This window comes from Orcinus orca, chromosome 17 (genome assembly GCF_937001465.1).
Source record: "Orcinus orca chromosome 17, mOrcOrc1.1, whole genome shotgun sequence".
NCBI classification, from domain to species: domain Eukaryota; kingdom Metazoa; phylum Chordata; class Mammalia; order Artiodactyla; family Delphinidae; genus Orcinus; species Orcinus orca.
This window is the reverse complement of record NC_064575.1, coordinates 47,517,403-47,535,820: the sequence shown is the minus strand read 5'-3', so window position 1 is coordinate 47,535,820 and position 18,418 is coordinate 47,517,403. Positions and strand designations below refer to the sequence as shown.

The following is an 18,418-nucleotide window of genomic DNA, read 5'->3' as shown; positions in this document are numbered from 1 at the left end:
TTTTCCTTCTCTTCCTCCCTTCTTCCCTTCCTCCCTTCTCTCCTTCCTTCCTTCCCTCCTTCCTTCCTTCCTCCCTCTCTCCCTCTTCTTTCTTTCTTTCTTTTTCTTTCTTTCTTTCTTTCTTTCTTTTTCTTTTTCTTTCTTTCTTTCTTTCTTTCTTTCTTTCTTTCTTTCTTTCTTTCTTTCCTTCTTTCTTCCTTCCTTCCTTCCTTTCTTCCTCCCTCTCTCCCTCTTCTTTCTTTCTTTCTTTCTTTCGTTCTTCCTTCCTTCCTTTCTTTCTTTCTTTCTTTCTTTCTTTCTCTTTCTCTCTTTCTTTCCTTCTTTCTTTCTTTTCTTTCTTTTTCTCTCTTTCTTTCCTTCTTTCTTTCTTTTATTTCTTTCTTCCATGCTGCACATTACATGCTCATGACTTACTTATTCTATAACTGGAAATTTGTGCCTTTGGCCCATTTCACCCACTCCCCTCCTTGCCTCTATGTTCTTGCCTCTTCTAGCCATACTTCATTCTGTGGGTCAGTTTGAACACCTTCTCCACCCTATTGAGATAGTGATAAATTGAACAAAGAGTGTAGACTTACAATTATAACCTTCAAAAGACAAGAAAATATTTTACGTAGGTGGGGAATAAATGGTCACACCAAAATAGACTATGACACTTCTGTTAGGCAAGTTTTTGTGTTTTAAACATTTTCTGTGTCCTGAATAATTTCCAATAATCCATACTCTGTAAAATGCAATAAAAACTAGTATGTTTTCACAGTAGAGATTTTTCTTCAAAAATTCTGTGACAAATATATTTAATGTGGTGTTGCCATAATGCCATTTCAGTTCTCTTGCTGGATAAATCCATCTTATGAATGTTTTACAGGAAATCTGGGGTATGTTTTCTGTTTTAGAAATCAGAAATTTGGAGGTACTCAATTCCTTGTTGTAAATCTCTTGAAGTAGGGCTTACCATATTACTGATAATTAATTTATGGTATAATTTAAAGTTGTAGAAATAAAATGTTGATTGCCTCTGGCAACTACTGATCTTTTTTTATTTAAACATCTTTATTGGGGTATAATTGCTTTACAATGGTGTGTTAGTTTCTCTTTATAACAAAGTGAATCAGTTATACATATACATGTGTTCCCATATCTCTTCCCTCTTGCATCTCCCTCCCTCCCACCCTCCTATTCCCACCCCTCTAGGTGGTCACAAAGCACTGAGCTGATCTCCCTGTGCTATCCAGCTGCTTCCCACTAGCTATCTATTTTACGTTTGGTAGTGTATATATATCCATGCCACTCTCTCACTTTGTCATAGCTTACCCTTCCCCCTCCCCATAACCTCAAGTCCATTCTCCAGTAGGTCTGTGTCTTTATTCCCGTCTTGCCCCAGGTTCTTCATGACCTTTTCTTTTTTTTTTTCTTAGATTCCGTATATATATGTTAGCATACGATATTTGTTTTTCTCTTTCTGACTTACTTCACTCTGTATGGCAGACTCTAGGTCCATCTACCTCTCTACAAATAACTCAATTTTGTTTCTTTCCATGGCTGAGTAATATTCCATTGTATATATGTGCCACATCTTCTTCATCCATTCATCTGTTGATGGACACTTAGGTTGCTTCCATGTCCTGGCTATTGTAAATAGAGCTGCAATGAACATTTTGGTACATGATTCTTTTTGAATTATGGTTTTCTCAGGGTATATGCCCAGTAGTGGGATTGCTGGGTTGTATGATAGTTCTAATTTTAGTTTTTTAAGGAACCTCCATACTGTTCTCCATAGTGGCTGTATCAATTTACATTCCCACCAACAGCAACTACTGATCTTTTCTCCATATCTATGAGCTCTGTTTTTTTCTTCATATGGTATTTGTCTTTCCCTGTCAAACTTAATTCACTTAGTATAATGCCCTCAAGGCCCATTCGTGTTGTCACAAATAACAAGATTTCATTATTTTTTTATGGCTGAATAATATTCCATCATATATATATATATATATATATATATATATATATATATATATGTTTGTTTGCTTGCTTGTTTGTTTTTTTCTTTATCCATTCATCCATGAATGTACACAGGTTGTTTCATATCTTGGCTAATGTAAACAATGCTGCAATAAACCTGCAGGTACATGTATCTTTTTGAGTTAGGATTTACATTTTCTTCAGACAGATACCCAGAAGTGGAATTGCTGGATCATATAGTAGTTCTATTTTAATTTCTTGAGGAAACTCCATACTGTTTTTCATAGTGACTGCACTGATATTTATCTTGTCACATTACTAACTGGAACTTTTTATGAAATGCCTATCTGGTCTTCTTTCCTCATGAGTTAGTTTAGACTGTATTTGAACTGGGAGGATTCTTTTGCCTAGACTATCATAGCAGCTACATGGCTGGGATGAGGAAGAGAAAAGGGAAGCAATTTTTACAAAGGGCTTTTATAGAAAAGCTAAGAGGACAAGGGAGATTCTGAAAGGAGAGGGGGTCCTGGTGGGCACTCCAGACAGGATCAAGAGCTTTGAACCTCATGGCTCCTCCCACCAAATGCTCCACCCCAGACACCTTGGTCCAACTGACCCACACATCACAACAGAACTTTTCCTCTTGAGGATTTGGGGACCTGAACTCTCTCTAGAGGTTGAAATGTGCCACTAAGAGCAAGTCATTAGAATATATAATGCATAGGGATTGAAAGGAAGCCAAGTGTGAAAAACTATGCGAATAATGAATTTACTACTTCTAACCCAGTAAAATAATGAAGGCTTCATAAAGAAGGTGACAGAAAGAATGAGTGAGTGATTGAATGAACGAGCATATGGGTGCTTCATTGCTTTAGTTTATACTTGATTGCACACATTTTCTCATTCTGAATATTTGAAAATACACATAAACTATAGGATGCATATATCTGTTTTTGGAGATGAGATATTTCTTGATTCTCTTTCTGGAATTTCTCTAGGGTTCTCCTTGCCATTCTACTTCCCAGCCTGCCTGGCTTCTGTGCAGGAATGCTTGGCTCTTCCTGAGCTATGGTTTATGACAGCAGTCCCTTGGAGTCTCTGTTGGGTAGGCATAGTTTTATTTTATGTCTGCAATCTTCCAAAGAGTTTTGAAGCTCCCCAAAGCTCTAAATCCAGGACCAGCTATTTTGAAATAGGATAAAGAGACTAGAAAAAGCAAACTGAACTCTATCTCCCCTACCCACCCTTCTTCCATGTTAACTTTAACTGGGGTGATGGTATTCAGGAGAGAGGAGCCACCCAACAAGAAACGCAGAATGATTCTTTTCTTCAACATTGTGGGAAATAGTGGGTTTGCTTTGAATGCTGTGTGCTGGGGGGCCAGTGATCCTCAAGCAGTTAAACCACTTTCCAAGTTGTTTTTAACTAAACTTTTGCCCCAGGGTTTAAGAAATCTCCCTCTTTAATTGATGTCTTTAGTCAGTGGCCGCTTATAATCAAGAAGATTGCACTTAAAAGGGATAGAGGCCGGTCTTATTATTTGCATTAGAAGATTTTGCTTTGTAATTACAAGCCAGGGAGTCTAGAACCAGTAGATCTGATGCAGAGAGAATGACACACATTATAGTGCAAACTGTGCATATTCATCAAGGAAAACTGTGCTGTGCTCTTTGTAACAAGAAGTACCATTGGCTTTTCATCTTTGGAGCTTCTGATATCCTAGTCCATTTGTTTTATAATGAAATTATTGGTGATATTCATTTTTCAAGTACTTACTGCTTAATAGTATGTGCCAGACATTGTACAGAAAGCTTTGTAAACAATGAGTTGAGGATAGAGTTTCAGGCAAAGAAACAGATTGTTGAATTTAAGCCTATACGATCAGGAAGACTTGGGAAGGACATACATCAGGGGTCAGCAGATTTTTCCATTAGGGGCTAGATAGAAAATATTTTAGGCTTTCTGTAGTGCTAATGGTCTCTGACACAACTACTCCACTCTGCTGAATGTTGAAGGTGAAATTGACCATAGACAACACATAAATGATGAGCATGTGTTGTCTTTTAAGTTGTGTTTATTTATGGGCATTGAAATTTGAATTTCATGTAATTTTTACATGTCACAAGAATACTCTTTATTTTGATTTTTTTCAACGCTTAACAAGTGTAAACACCATTTTTGGCTCATAGGACTTACAGAAACAGGCAATGGAATAGATTTGGCTCATGGGCAGTAGTTTGCTGACCCCAGACATGAAATAATCTCTAGGACCATCTTGCCACCATTTGGGAAGTACCTGATTGCAATGGAAGAGAGAGGAACAAGTGCATTCCTTTGTCTCAGGTGTGATTGTGTGTAGCACTCTCACAGAGGCATTAGAGTTGGTAAGATGTTTAATTCTATTCAAATATTGGAAAGATATTTAGAGAAGGACACTCCCCACACTCCACTCCTCCCCGTATTAAGTGTTCCAATGTGCAAAACCCTTCATTTAAAGTCACTCTTCCCAATGTCTAAACTCAATCCATTGTGCTAGAGGTAAGGCTGTTTCACCAAAATGAGACCAAATTCTGAACACTAATGCATCTGAATTGTTTCTCCATAGAACTCGATGGCATGGGAAGAGCTTAGCTGTAAATAAGGATCAAGAACAGGAGGGCAGTGTCTGCAGTGTGGGTTTAGAAGGCTAACATCGGCCTTATTGCTGTCACCTGGAAAGAACCTTGTCAAATTTAAAGCCAATCTTATACTAAAGTCTGATGATGGAGTGAACTGCTTCCAGAGACAGGGAGGTCCACAAACTAAAATTGGGTAAGGAGGAATTAAAGATCCCTTAGTGATAATGGGGAGAAGGTGATGTGGGATGTGCAACTTGAATTTATAAATTCTAAGACCATCACAGATGATGACTTTGTGGCACATGTCATCTTGCCTTAATTGGAGAAACAACATGAAAAAAAGAGAGACTAAAATGCAGTATGTTGTCATGCACAGTATTTTACATTTCAGATCACACAGGTACAACCTCACAACATGGCAGACATAGTCACCAAGACCCACAGTTCCCCGGGTCCCTGGGATGAGTAAATGATCACCAAAGAGGTGAGCATTTTACATCCAGGTTGAGTTTTTCTCAGTCTCATGAGAAAAGAGCCAGGCATTTTAGTAAAAGTGGATGAAAAAGTGGAGGCGTTTCAGTTCATTTAATAACCCAGGCTAACGTCCTCTCCCCTGTCAATTTCTGATCTTAGAAACCAAATACCTGCTAAGGGGGATGAAGTCTGAAAAGGGAAAAATTAAGCTAAGCTTTAGTTAAGTATGTCCCCGTGGTAAGCATTTAAATTAGAGTACAAGAAAAAAGTTCTCTAAACTAAGTAGAGAAGCCTCCCCTGACCTAGACTCTTAGGGTCCAACCATAAGAAGAAGGGCAGGTCCCTAAGGCAGCTCTCTCTTGCACTGGCTGGATGAACTGCTGTGTCAGCAGTGCCATGCATCATTAGCTGACCTGGAAAAGCTCCAGCTGCCTTCCTCTTACACTCTCTCTGTACCTCTCACTTTAAAAAAGCTTTCATCAACATCATCCCAGACATCTTTTGTTTTCCCAGCTGGAGAAGCCTTTCTTTCTGTTTGCATCCCATCTCTAGCTAACTAAGTTCTTTTGCCCTTAAGAACTGCAGCCATGAATCAAAGGGAATCATCACCTCTAAACTCTAAAGTGAATCTGAGGGCTTTGGGATTCCATAGCCCATCTATCTTCTTGGAGCTGCCATATTTAGTTACATTTTCCTCTCCACTGTTGGTGGTCATTATCTTCCCCACTTTCCATCCACCATATTAGAGACAAAATAGAAGAAGCTCCTCAGAGCAAAGTTTTCTTCTGAGGTTTAGTTCCAATACAGCATAATCCTCTTTGCTTGGTGGGTTTCCCAATCTCTCTGTCAGGCTGGGGTGAGATACATGTCTGGCCTATGGCTGGAGTTATTTACTACATAAAATGATCTCCTGCTGGGGTTTTCTCTGCATTTCCTGCAAATGGCTTTACAATAAATCTGGGAAAGGAAATCAATTTTTTTTTAAAGGATTGATACCCATTCCTTGCCCACAAAACCTCTCACAGAATCCTTGGCTTTTACTGTCTTTGTGCATTTTAATCCTTACCATCTAAAGCTAGATGGAACTTTGAAAGTCATTTGTTCATCCTGCCTCCATAGAGGAGAGTCTGCTCTGATTTAAACATTGTAAAAGCACAAAATTCTGCTATCTCATTCAGGAACACTGGTACCTCAGGAATACTTTCTTATAATGATTTCTCCTGCCCATTTCTTGTTATTTTGGATTATAGTAGAAATGGTGAATAGACTATCATTATTTTCTGAGAGACATAATTTGATATAATGAAAATATTTTCTAGATGAGATGCTTCCAAGCTGGGGAGTTACTGACATTTCATCACAGCCCTGCCTTTAATACTATGACTCTTACTCTACCCCTTACTTGTTTCTTCTTTTTAAAGTTGGAAAATCCAATGACCTGGTCACAAGAGGAAGAAACCCAGGGAATGAGCACAGTTCAATCTAGACACACACAAAATTGTTAGTGCAAAATTTGCTGCTCACTAAATGATCTTTTTTCTTTTTAAAATGATCTTAAATATCCATGTAAGTGAGTTTTGAATGAGACTGAAAGCCCTCCCTGGTCTATGGAAATTTTTCTGGATTTTTATTCCCAAATAAATTTTCAAGGTATCAACTGGTCATTTTCAAAAGCTAACTTCCTAGTGTCAAGCCAAAAGTAGTGGCTTTGATTATGTGAGAGAGCCATCCAATACCCTCCTATACAGTTTCTGAGCAACAGGAAGGGAAATGGGGAAGAAAGTGAAAGGAAATTGATACCATCCTGCCCTTTGGAAGGTGGAGCTTTTTTTTGTGCCAGTAAACCTAAGGAAAAACTACTGACATGACAATGGTAATACCTTGAATTTTCAAGTACCTGGGCCTCATGGACATGCAGCTTTCACAGAGATCAGTAAACTAAAGCCTGAAGAGGTAGCATTATTAGACAAGACTATAGAGCTCATAAGTGATAAGTCTCAAATTGCTCAGCTTCTAACAGGGGCTGATATACAGCTGGTGATCATAGGAGTAGCTGTACCGGTTGTTAAAATATTGGAATACATCTCTATATTTAGTAGATAGCTGTTTCCTTGAGATGCCCTAGTTCCTCCAGCCTTCGCCTGAGAACTAACCTTAGCTGCAAGCCTCCCTCATAATGCTTCAACTAAAGGTTAGCCCTGGACATAGCAAGCAGCCTCCAGGCCCTGTTCCAGCTTTGTGGTAGCTGATATTCATACTCATTTGTCAGTGCCTGTAGTATATCTGTTACATGGTTTAAACATCACTCTCACTCTTAACTGTGAAACTTCGCTTCATCTGTATGCGTCATGGATGTGACCACACTTCCTGTGATCTCTGCTTGGTGAGTCTGTGAATCTCAGAAGCTTGGATTCTCGATCTTTTGAAGAGCCCAGCCATTCTCAGGGGGCAAGAACTGCTTTTATAAAACTTTAGTTTCTGTTTAGGAATCAGAACCTGTTATGGACTGAATTGTGTCCACCCTCTAAGCCAAATTTATATGTTGAAGTTGTAACCCCTAATAGCTCACAATGTGATATACTTGTGAGTGAGGCTTTAAAGAGGTAATTAAGTTAAAGTGAGGTCTTTAGGATGGGCCCCACCCAGTATGACTGGTGTCCTTGTAAGAAGAGGAAATTTGGACACAGACATGTATGGAGGGAAGACCATGTGAAGACACATGAAGTAGATGGCCAGCTACAATTCAAGGAGAGAGGCTGCAGAAGAACCCAACCCTGCCGACAACCTTGATCTCAGGATTCTAACCTCCAGTATTTTGAGAAAATACGTTTCTGTTGTTTGAGCCACCCAGTCTGTGGTACGTCGTTACAGTGGCAAACTAATACTGGCCTTGTCATTAATTCAAAGATACACTTTCTTTGCAGTATTAAGTTTCTTTGCCAAAGAACATTGTGCTTAGGGCGATCACTCATGATAATTTGCCAGGATAGTTCTGGTTTATGCCTGCTGTCCTGCCATAATAGTTATAGTGCCCCCTTTATCTCTCAAAAGTATCTCAGTTTGGACAGTAAACTGTTTGGTCACCCCAAATTTGTTTAACTCTTGAGTCCAATATTTGTAATTTTCTCTCACATTCTCAGTCTCTTTCTTGTCAAATACTTGTCACTTTTTTCAAACCTTGATATTTGCTATGTTCTCTGGGTTCCTCTTAAGTAGTCCAGCTCACCATACGGCCCACTAGGCCATGGTGTTGTCCAGTGGACATGTGCACAGTCCTGAGCAAGTTTCTGTGGAGAGCTGTACAGGAAAAGGACTGCACTCCTCCCCTTGAGTAGTGGTGACCCAACATGAAACATACATAAATCAGAGTCATCCTATGTCATCCTTCTGTCCTACACAAACCATTATTGTATACTCAAGTAATTTTTTGGAAAATGTTCTTAATGCTGTTTAATCTCCCCATCCAGATTCACTGCAGTGAATTTATGGCAGGCTTCAGAATACAATTAATGCACACTTCTATCCTATCCCATCCTGTAGCTGGCTGTGGCAATATAATGCTTTTTGGCAAGCTGACAGAAGAAAGACAGAAGAGAAACTCTGTTTTCCAGGGAAATGTTAGTGATAAGTGAATTGGCAGTGTTTCAAATGGCACTGGGAAGCTAGTTTATGGTACTACAAGTGTGGCCTTACCTAAATGTCTCCACTGAAAAACTGCAGTAAATACCCTCTCTTCCTTGCCTCCCATTTGACATTAAAATAATAATAATAAATATAATAATAACTGCATTAGCAGCTTAAGGAGTCATTAATCTACCAGGTCAGAACAAACATCACATGTAAAGCTTGAAGGTTGTGACTGAATCAAGAAGGACCAGAAGACAAGAAGACATGAAATTCCTCCTTTCCTATTTCTGTGGGTTTTTTTCTGCAGTAGATTAGCTGCATGAGGTAAAGGGTGGTGGACAGTGTTTAGGAGGCTCTATTCTAAATCAAGTTAAAAATTTCTCTAGAGGCAACATTCCTCTAGAGGAGGCCAGTTTGTGATCTTATCCAAGGTCCATTTGGCTAATGAGGATATAGCCCAGGAGTGAGTCCCCTCAGTTCCATTTCTAAACAGCTTACATTAACTTGGAAACATGAACTACCTTCTCGGCCCTCAGTTTCACTGTCAGTACAGTGGGCACAATGACACCCAATGACCCATTTAATTAGGATGTATGAGTGTAGTCCGGGTGCCAGTGAGACTTGTTGTGCATATCCACATGGGCCATGGACCCTGAGCAGTCCTGTGTGTTGATGATTCTCCTGGACAGTTTCCCACAGGCAATATGTTCTTCATCCTTCCACATATAGATTTGGGAAACTATCCTTTTGAAATAAAGATTGGAGTTTCCAGCCCCAGGAGATAATTTATATAATTATGATGAGGGAAATGAACAGAGCACAGGATGGTTTCCAGCCTTCACGTCCTGTATTTTGTCAAGAGACATTCTGGCAAGCTTGCTTTTTTGTAACATCTCTATATTAGATATTACAAAAATTAGAGAATTATTATTCTCTATTAGAGAATTAAAGAAACCTGCTTCTCTGTGCTCCAAATACATTTGAAAGGAAATGCTATAATTGGACATCATCACTGTCAATCATATTGGGTGTAGAAGAAGGAGGTAGGCCATTAGAGAGGGAGAAGAAATAAGGAATGACCGGGTTGTGTTTTGGGGCAATGCTCTTTCTGTTTGCCTAGTCCAAGTCTTGATGGGATGCATGTGGGGTCTGAGGAGCAGTTCTTAAATCTCTGCTCAGAGCTCAGAAATATTTCAGGGTACCATTGGAGGGCTAAGAAACCAATATCGTCAAATACATTATTACTCAATGTTACTATGATTTTTTAAAAAAGAAAAAGAAATGAAGGGATAATTTGGATGAAAAGTGTTCTAGATGTATATCTGTTCTTAGAGCTCTGTATCTTTCACTCAGATTTATTTTAAAAACCCCAAAAAACAAAAAAGGAAAAATAAATCTACTTATAACTTTGAAGACCTGGCAGGAAGAAAAGGGTTTTCATAATTTTTTTGCGGGGGTGGGAGCAAACATATCCTGAAACATACTTTGAGATGATCAGTTAAGATGCTCAGAAGTCTCACTCTCACAAAAGCCCATGAATTGGCCCTGCTCTCACCTCATTTGACTTCAAGAAAGTGCATCCATTACTCCGAGGTGGTCCATTTTATTTCTTCAATCAATGAAAGACCTTGTAAGAGTCCTCAACCTACAAATCATAGAGTTTTATACTTAAGAATAGAGGTGCCATGACTTACCCCAATGCTGTCAGAACATAACTTTTCCTCACTCTTCATATCCTTGAGATGGGGCATGGGGCTCTGCCTGCTCTGCTTCTGCCTGGGTCTCTTGGGGTCCTTAGGGTTTCTATGTCACTGGGCAGGTAGGGGAGACACTTTTGTCTTCATCCCAGCTGAGCTTGTTCTGCTCTTCCTTGCCTTGTTTTGGGAATGAACCAGTAGTGTAATTGACACGGATAATAACTCCAATTTGTTCATTCAAAAACTGTATTCTGTCCCTTCTCACCGGGCCAGATGACCCCTTGGTTCTCAATGACTGCCCTGGAATTGGATTGATTCAGTCCATTCCCCGCCTTGTGCTTGGAACCCTCTCCCCAGGGCAACCTTTGATACCAAATACCATGGGAGAAAGAGCAAGAGCCTCTAGGACAATGGAGTTAAACCTTTTGGCCAAAGAAAGGAAATGTGAACTGCCTCTGACCCCTAGGGATGGAGTGATGGTGCCCTGAGAGGGGTTTGGTGATGGTCCAAGGAGACTGTTAGGAGGGAAATTCAGGGTACTGGTCCTCAAATACTTCCAGGCTATTCTCTGGGAAACACCACAGCTTCCTAGTAAAAGTTTATTTTTTAAAAAGCTAGGAAGAGGATCTAAAAAGCTTATGCCAGTTAAATACTGAAAGAGCAATGGCTTCTAACTTTAGGAAGGAGGACAAGATCTCTTACACAGAGAAGGAGAAGCATCCTAGCAACAGCAATTGCAGAGGATATGAGCAGCTCTCAAGAAGCAGAAAGGAGGACAAGTTACCCAGGACCCACAGAACAGGGACAAGCCTGAGGATTTTGGAATTCCAAATTGGAATTCTACTCCACTGTGATTGCCTCCATAGTTGATTGACAGGAAAATAAATATCACACAAGGATAGAATTATTTGATTTAATATCTGAGAATACACTTTGGGAAGTACAGGTTCTTCATTTATATATGTGTTGTGTATGCACAATACACACACACACACATATATATATATATAATATATGTATAGTATATATTCATCTATATGCATGTGAAACACTACTACTAAGATTTATTTTGTAAAATCTCAAAGAAAAAAGATTTCAGTCCAAAACTCACCTATTTCAGGAAGTCTTCCTAGATTAATCTCATTCAAGTGCCTGTATGTAATAGGAATTGATTAGTCTGTGGTTAACTCTTTCATTCAAACCAACACATTTAATGGCAGTTGGCAATTTTGATTCTGTTTATTATTCTTGCTTAAGGCTCCTCAACAATACCATGGTCTCTGTGGTGTGATGAAAGGAGTTATATACGTTCTGGCTGCTGTTCAGCTTGGCTTCTAAGGGCCAGGTACTGTATTTGGTTCTGAGATTGTCATGGAGACTGATGGACACAGTTACTCTCCTCTCCATGTTCTCAGCCCAGCTCTATCCTAGCACCATTCCTATTGGCCAACCCTCCTGTTTTCTCTCAACTGTATTTCATTGTCATGGGGTTCACTGAAGACTGTGTCTGGCTCTGCCAACACTGCATGCACCTAGGCAGGTCATGAGTTGTTGATGCACATGTGGGTGTTATATTATTCTTTGGACTTTGTGATAGTTTAAACTATTTTTCTAAATTGAGAAAAAATACTTCGTAAACTTTCACCCATGTTGGTTATCTTTATAGCAGTTAGATTATAAAGTGCCTTGAGAACAGGTACTGTAAGGAATGTCTTTTAATTCCCCCAGCACTCAGTATAGGGCCTTGGATACTTAATGTATGCTAGTTAATTGAATGGGTAAATAAAATGAATGAATGTCCTATATAGTGTCTGTGAGCCTGTGGTTAAAAGTGCCATTGAACGCAATGTGGTTTTTACTTGAAAGGCCATAAAAACTTGCATCAGTAAAATTCTGACTCAACTGGGGGCTCAAATTAATGAGAGAAAAATGTGTCCGAGTTAATTACCTTAATTCTTTCTTGCACCTCACTTCAACTGCCAAATTTCATGAGATCCAAGACATGATGAGGCCAGAGAAAGTCTGTAATGACAGACATAATAATAGTGTTGGGATTCTACTGTATATTTTTCTAAACTCCCTTCTGAAATTATAGTGTTCTGTTTATATCAGTCCATGGAAGCTCCTTCTTAAAGATCCCAAAGTTTCCCTTAATTCTTGGAATAGATCTATAATGTAGTTCCCGCTACTGTAAGCCTGTGCCATTACTGTTCCACGCCTGCATTTTTTTTTTCATGTAGGTCCAGAGAGTTTCCTAGAAACAGAGAATTAAAGTGAAAGCTGAGAGCTTACCTCAAGTTGGAGGAAATCTAGATGGAAGTATAACTATTGACACCCCTGTGTATCAGTTAGGGTTCTCCAGAGAAAAGAGAACCAGCAAGATGGGTTTATACATGTAGAAAGAGATTTACTATAAGGAATTTGCTCTTGTGATTACGGAGACCAGCAAGTTCAATTCTGCAGTATGGGCCAGCAGCCCTGAGACTCAGGAAAGCCAATGGTGTGGTTGAGGTCCAAAGGCAGTCTGCTGGAGAATTCTCTAGTGCTTGGGGAGGCTGATCTTTTTTTTTTTTTGCGGTACGCAGGCCTCTCACTGTTGTGGCCTCTCCCGTTGCGGAGCACAGGCTCTGGACGTGCAGGCTCAGTGGCCATGGCTCACGGGCCCAGCCGCTCCGCGGCATGTGGGATCCTTCCAGACCGGGGCACGAACCTGTGTCCCCTGCATCGGCAGGCGGACTCAACCACTGCGCCACCAGGGAAGCCCGAGGCTGATCTTTTTGTTCTATTCACGAGTTCAGCTGATTGGATGAGGGCCACCCACATTATGGAGGGCAGTCTGCTCACTCAAAATTCAACAATTTAAATGTTAATCTCATCCCAAAACACTCTCCAGCTTGACACATACAACTAACCACCACATACCATGCAGTACATAGTACTGAACAAGAAGAGAGCTCCCAGAGAGAAGAAAGTGTCAGCCAGAGGTAGTTCTGGTGCTGGCTGGCTTTGGTAGGTATCCAGGGTGGAGTAGGAGAGAGAGGTGTGGAGACAGAACAAATGTGCACAGGTATGCAATGCTCAGTGCTTTTGTGAGGGGTTTAGCGTTTGTGGACACCCTCAGCTTCAACCTTGGTGCAGACCTGGAAACTAGTTATTGAGGCTAAGCCCAAACACCACAGCTTGTTCCTAAGAGAATGAGCCTGCCTTCAGCTACTGCCCTCTTCTTGGATTCCCATGGAGTTGGTGAGGGCAGTAGACAGAGATTCAGTTTAACACTGCCTGGGTGAATTCTTGATGACGGTCACTTCAGGTCACCTTTGCAGTAGCCCAGAGGAAATATTCAATTTAAGCAAATGTATCAGACATGGGTTTCCATTTATCAATCCATGCTGACTGACCTTTAATGAATTAGACAGAAATCCATTCCACATTGCCTGGATAAAGATGTAAGGCTGATGCATAAATCTTGACTTTAAGAAAAGGTAAATTCAAACCAGAGTTGGGAGCTTGTGCCTTCTGAGGCCATAGCAAGGATATTAATGACTCACAGTTACGTAATTATTTGAGCTTATTTCTATCTCAAAACCCTAAACTCCATTTCTCATGGTATCAAATCAGACTCTCCAAGTTTGGAGTATTAGTGAAACTCACTGCCTCCCATCCTTGTCCTGTTCAGAGTTCGTCACTGCATTCTGTGTTGGACAGCAGTCTTTGGTTTCCTTTGTTCTTTTGTTTATTTGTGTTCATTTGGTGGAAGAATAACTCATTCATCCCTCACTGAGCCAGTCTGATTGAAAAAGAAATACAGAACTTGTTTTCCTTCTGTTCCTTTTAAAACTGTCCCCCTTCATCCCAATTTTGCTCTCAAGAGATATGACCATTGTGGAAATTAAATTATAATTAGGGTCAAGGACTTTGAAATAATGACCCCCAGACTGACCCCTCTGTCTGTACTCTTAAGTGTCTCCTGGCGGTGCAACCAGTGTTGTGTTCTGGGCCATTTTAAACCTGTTTCCAGAATTGCCACCTGACACCTAACCATGACACAATGGTTTGCCTTAGTAAATGCATCTGTTATATGGTACAGCACTAAATGCTTTCCTGAAATCCAGATAAATTATGTCTGCTGTTTGGGTAATGTGGCCCAAGAATTCAATTTAGGTGAATTTATCAGACATGGCCTTTCCTTTATCATTCCATGCCGACTGACCTTTAATAAATTAGAGAGAAATCCATTCCGTATTGGTGGATGTACAATCTGAGGGGAAGAGTAATCGGCACCGGATCTACAAACATGCCCCTGACTAATTTCCTGCCCTTAATGTGCTCCAGTCTGTGACAGGGCACGGGGAGGCTCATTCAAATTGCCTCAGACTCCTGAAGAGTCAAGTGGGATGTGAAGTTGGAGGAAACGTGAGGGTCTTTATGCCCAAGAGGTGCAGGGAGGGGGACCATGGCTTAGTCATCTGGGTGGGCTTTGCAAGGTTTCGCTTCTGAAACAAAGGGCTGTGTGGTTTTAAGGAGGTTCTTCCCTATCTCTGAGCCTCAGTTTCCTCAGCTGTAAACTGAAGTTGTCAGGAAAGGAGATCTCTAAGGCCCCTTTCACCTCTAAAATCTTTCAGCTGAAGGAAGAGATAGAGCAAGGAACAATGATTGGTACTCCAAGGTCAGGTGAGGGTGGCATTCAGACTGGCCTGATGCTTGACTGGGATCCTGACTGGTATTAAACTAACTAGGCTCCGATGAAATGGATCCAGTTTCCAAGATCAGAGGGATTCAGAAGCAAGCAACGTTAGAGCTCTCTTTTATCCTAGAAGTCTTATTAAAAAAAAGGAAATTTGAGAAAAGGTGCCAGAGATGTTCCCTGTAATTCTTGTCCTTGTAAGTATCCATTTTAATTCCAATGCACTTAAGATAGTGACACCTGCTGAGTTAGAGAAAAATTTAAGCCAACTCAAACTTGAATTTGACAAGATGATCAACAAGAAAATGGTCCATGGTGAAATAACTTCTCAATGGGCCAATAGTACATCCCATCTCATGCACAAATCCTGAGGTTCACAATCCTGTTCAGATCCCATAAAGGCTCTGAAAAGTCCTGCAATAAAGGAATCTGTTTAACTTTGTGTAACCCAGCAGTTTGCAAACTTTTTGATATTGGGACCCATTTTGTTTGCTTGTTTTTTTTTTTAATGCAGTGCCTATTAAAATCATTCAGAACTAATATTCCACAGAGGACATTTTGGAAAACGCTGGTTTGACCTATCCAGGGATCCTCCTGTCTGCTTGTGTGTTATGGTCATTAAGAACATTTTCATTCTTTCTCCCTTTGGAGAAGTCCATCTCCAAAGTGATCTTCAAGTTGTACTCATATTCAGTTCCTTAGAAAATATGTTTGCCAATTTGGCTCCACAATCCTATCTTGGTGAGATCCATAAAAACTTGCCAAATGTGAAAATCCTTGCTTAAGCTTTTAATATTTAAAGATATCAATTCAGTATATAAATAAGTAGAGAGGTAAACATTTATTTATGTAAAAACCAAGAGCTCTTTAATAAAAAGTTTCCCATAGCCCCAACTTCTTTGGAGAAGAAGATAGAGCCAGAAACTTCCTTGGAGAAGAAGTGTTTGGATAGATGACATAGAGAAATCCTGGCTACATTGAGTTCTGAACTAGCTGAGCAGCAGATATGCTGGCTGTGCCCTGGAGATGCCAGGTGGAGGCTGATGGGAGCTGTGCTGAGGCTGAAACCCAGAGCAGAGCACCGAGAAGGTGAGAGTGACTCCTTTAAGCTGGTCCTGGCATTCACAATAATTGCTAACAGACCACATTTTTCCTCACTCTTTTTCCTCCCCTACCCCAATTCCTAGCATGTTAACAGCATACTTTATTTCTGAGTTATTAAAAATTACATCTTTCTTATATTGATTCTTGACAGTTGCCAGCTGACCTCTAATTGGTTCCAGGTCTGAGGTTTCAAATTTACTGATTTTCCTTTTGATATTTTAATCTTTCTTCAATCCCCTCCTCATTCCCTTCCCTGCTCATTGCCTTATTTTCAGCAGCTGTGAGGACTCTAGCTCCATATTTCTTGTGAAATATTTCTTTGTATTTTTAAGGGGAATCACGAACCAGGGAGATGGGTATTGCCGTGTCTATACTTCTTTGATCTGTTTTGAACAACTGCTTTTTACACCAGAGCAACAGGCCTGTGAACTCCCCCAAAATGTAATTTGTGGTTGTGGCTCTTCCTCGTTCTCAGGTGATGCTTGGGCAATAATAAGAATTTAGCATTGAACCCCAAACAGATCATAGGATAAAACGATGTATAGAAATGTGAGCATGCAATGAATTCATTCTGAGCAACTTGGGAAAAATGGGATTGGGACTGATGTGTGGCTGAGTGAACCCGCTGGCTCAGGCACACTGGGATTTGAGATGACAGTGAGCTCCATGAGGTCAGAGAATTTGTCTACTTGTTTAATATTGTATCCTCAGTGCTGGTGCAGCTTGAGGCTAACAGTAGGCACTGAATAAATATATGATGAGCTGAGTATGGGTTTTCTTCTTCCTTTTCATGATTCCGACCAACAATCAGAGTTTGGGACAAATTTAGTAAGTAAAGTCTAACAGGAAAATTCCACACTTCTCCTAAGTGATTTTCCCACCCTTAACACCATTTAGCAGTTTCCCTCTTTGGCCCAAGAAAATATTCTAAAAACAATATCAATAAAACCTCCCTTTAAGAATGCATATTCTGGGCTTCCCTGGTGGGACAGTGGTTAACAATCCACCTGCCAATGCAGGGGACACGAGTTCAAGCCCTGGTCCAGGAAGATCCCACATGCCTCAGAGCAACTAAGCCCGTGCGCCACAACTACTGAGCCTGCGCTCTAGAGCCCGTGAGCCACAACTACTGAAGCCCGTGTGCCTAGAGCCCGTGCTCCGCAACAAGACAAGCTACTGCAATGAGAAACCCAAGCACTGCAACGAAGAGTGGCCCCGCTCGACACAACTAGAGAAAGCCCGCATGCAGCAATGAGGACCCGATGCAGCCAAAAATAAATAAATAAATTTAAAAAATAAAAACAATTGTATAAAACAAAGAATGCATATTCTGAATATAGAGATCCATAGAATGTTTAAACTTTAGAGTCAACTGGGTTCAATGCTTTAATTTTGCAGTGCCACAGTGGGGCTCTTGGAAGTGAACTAATTTCCTGCAGGGAGTCCTGGACTACACAGAGCCTGTACGAGCACCTTATCCACGGAATGAACATTTATTGCGAGCCTACCTTGGGTAAAACCCACTTCTGGTCACAGGCAAATAAGGGGAAATACGACCCATTCCATGGCCTGCATTGTCTTATAAGCACTTTTTCAACCTGCTAGGTTGACCAACATTTAACAGTTTGGAGTTTTTGTAGTTACAGAAGTTAACAGATTATCTTTTCAAAATATCCAGGGAAGGGTGGAACGAAACTGCAGAAGGCATTTGCCTCAGTGAGAACTATTCCATCAGACCACACTTTTTTTGTGGTCATGGACTATTTCTTATATGACTTGGTGTTCCTAGTACCTATCACAGTTCTTTGCATGTAGAAGTGACTCAAGAAACATTACAGAATGTGATAAATGTGAATTGGCAATATGGTAGATTTGTCCATTTGAGCCAGAGTTGTGGACACACTGGATCCAGGCATTAACTTGGGCAAGTCTGTCTGGTGGGTCTGTGAAACTAGCCTCCTTGCAATTATCCTGGGCAAAGGGGTCTATAGGAAGGTGTCATTATCCTGGAAAGAAGGACAGGAATGCAGGGCATATGAAAAACAGCATATTGGAAGTTTTCCAAATCAGCCCTAAGGGGAGAGAGGCTAAAGGCAGAAGTTGAAGAAACTGCTTCGATAAGGGACTCAGTGCCTTAGTCTGGTTTCCCCGAAACTGACCCTGAGATTTAGGTGCAAGTAGTCTATTTGAAGGATGAAATTAGCATCAATTGAAGAGTAGGGACGTGATACCGGGAAGAAAGGACAGCC

The 18,418-nt window shown here is 40.5% G+C and overlaps 1 long non-coding RNA gene across 2 annotated transcripts; it reads right to left on the bottom strand.

Moving 5' to 3' along the window:
- Window positions 1–470: 470 nt before the first annotated feature.
- LOC125961611 (uncharacterized) lies at window positions 471–12,405 on the bottom strand. Of its 2 annotated transcripts, XR_007472506.1 has the most exons (4): window positions 12,330–12,405; window positions 11,493–11,533; window positions 10,379–10,558; window positions 471–536 (listed from the first exon to the last, which is right to left on the bottom strand). It is a non-coding gene; the product is annotated as an uncharacterized LOC125961611 (long non-coding RNA). The 2 variants fall into 2 exon arrangements; XR_007472507.1 differs by lacking the exons at window positions 471–536; window positions 10,379–10,558 and adding an exon at window positions 10,240–10,329.
- Between the last annotated feature and the right edge of the window lie 6,013 nt (window positions 12,406–18,418).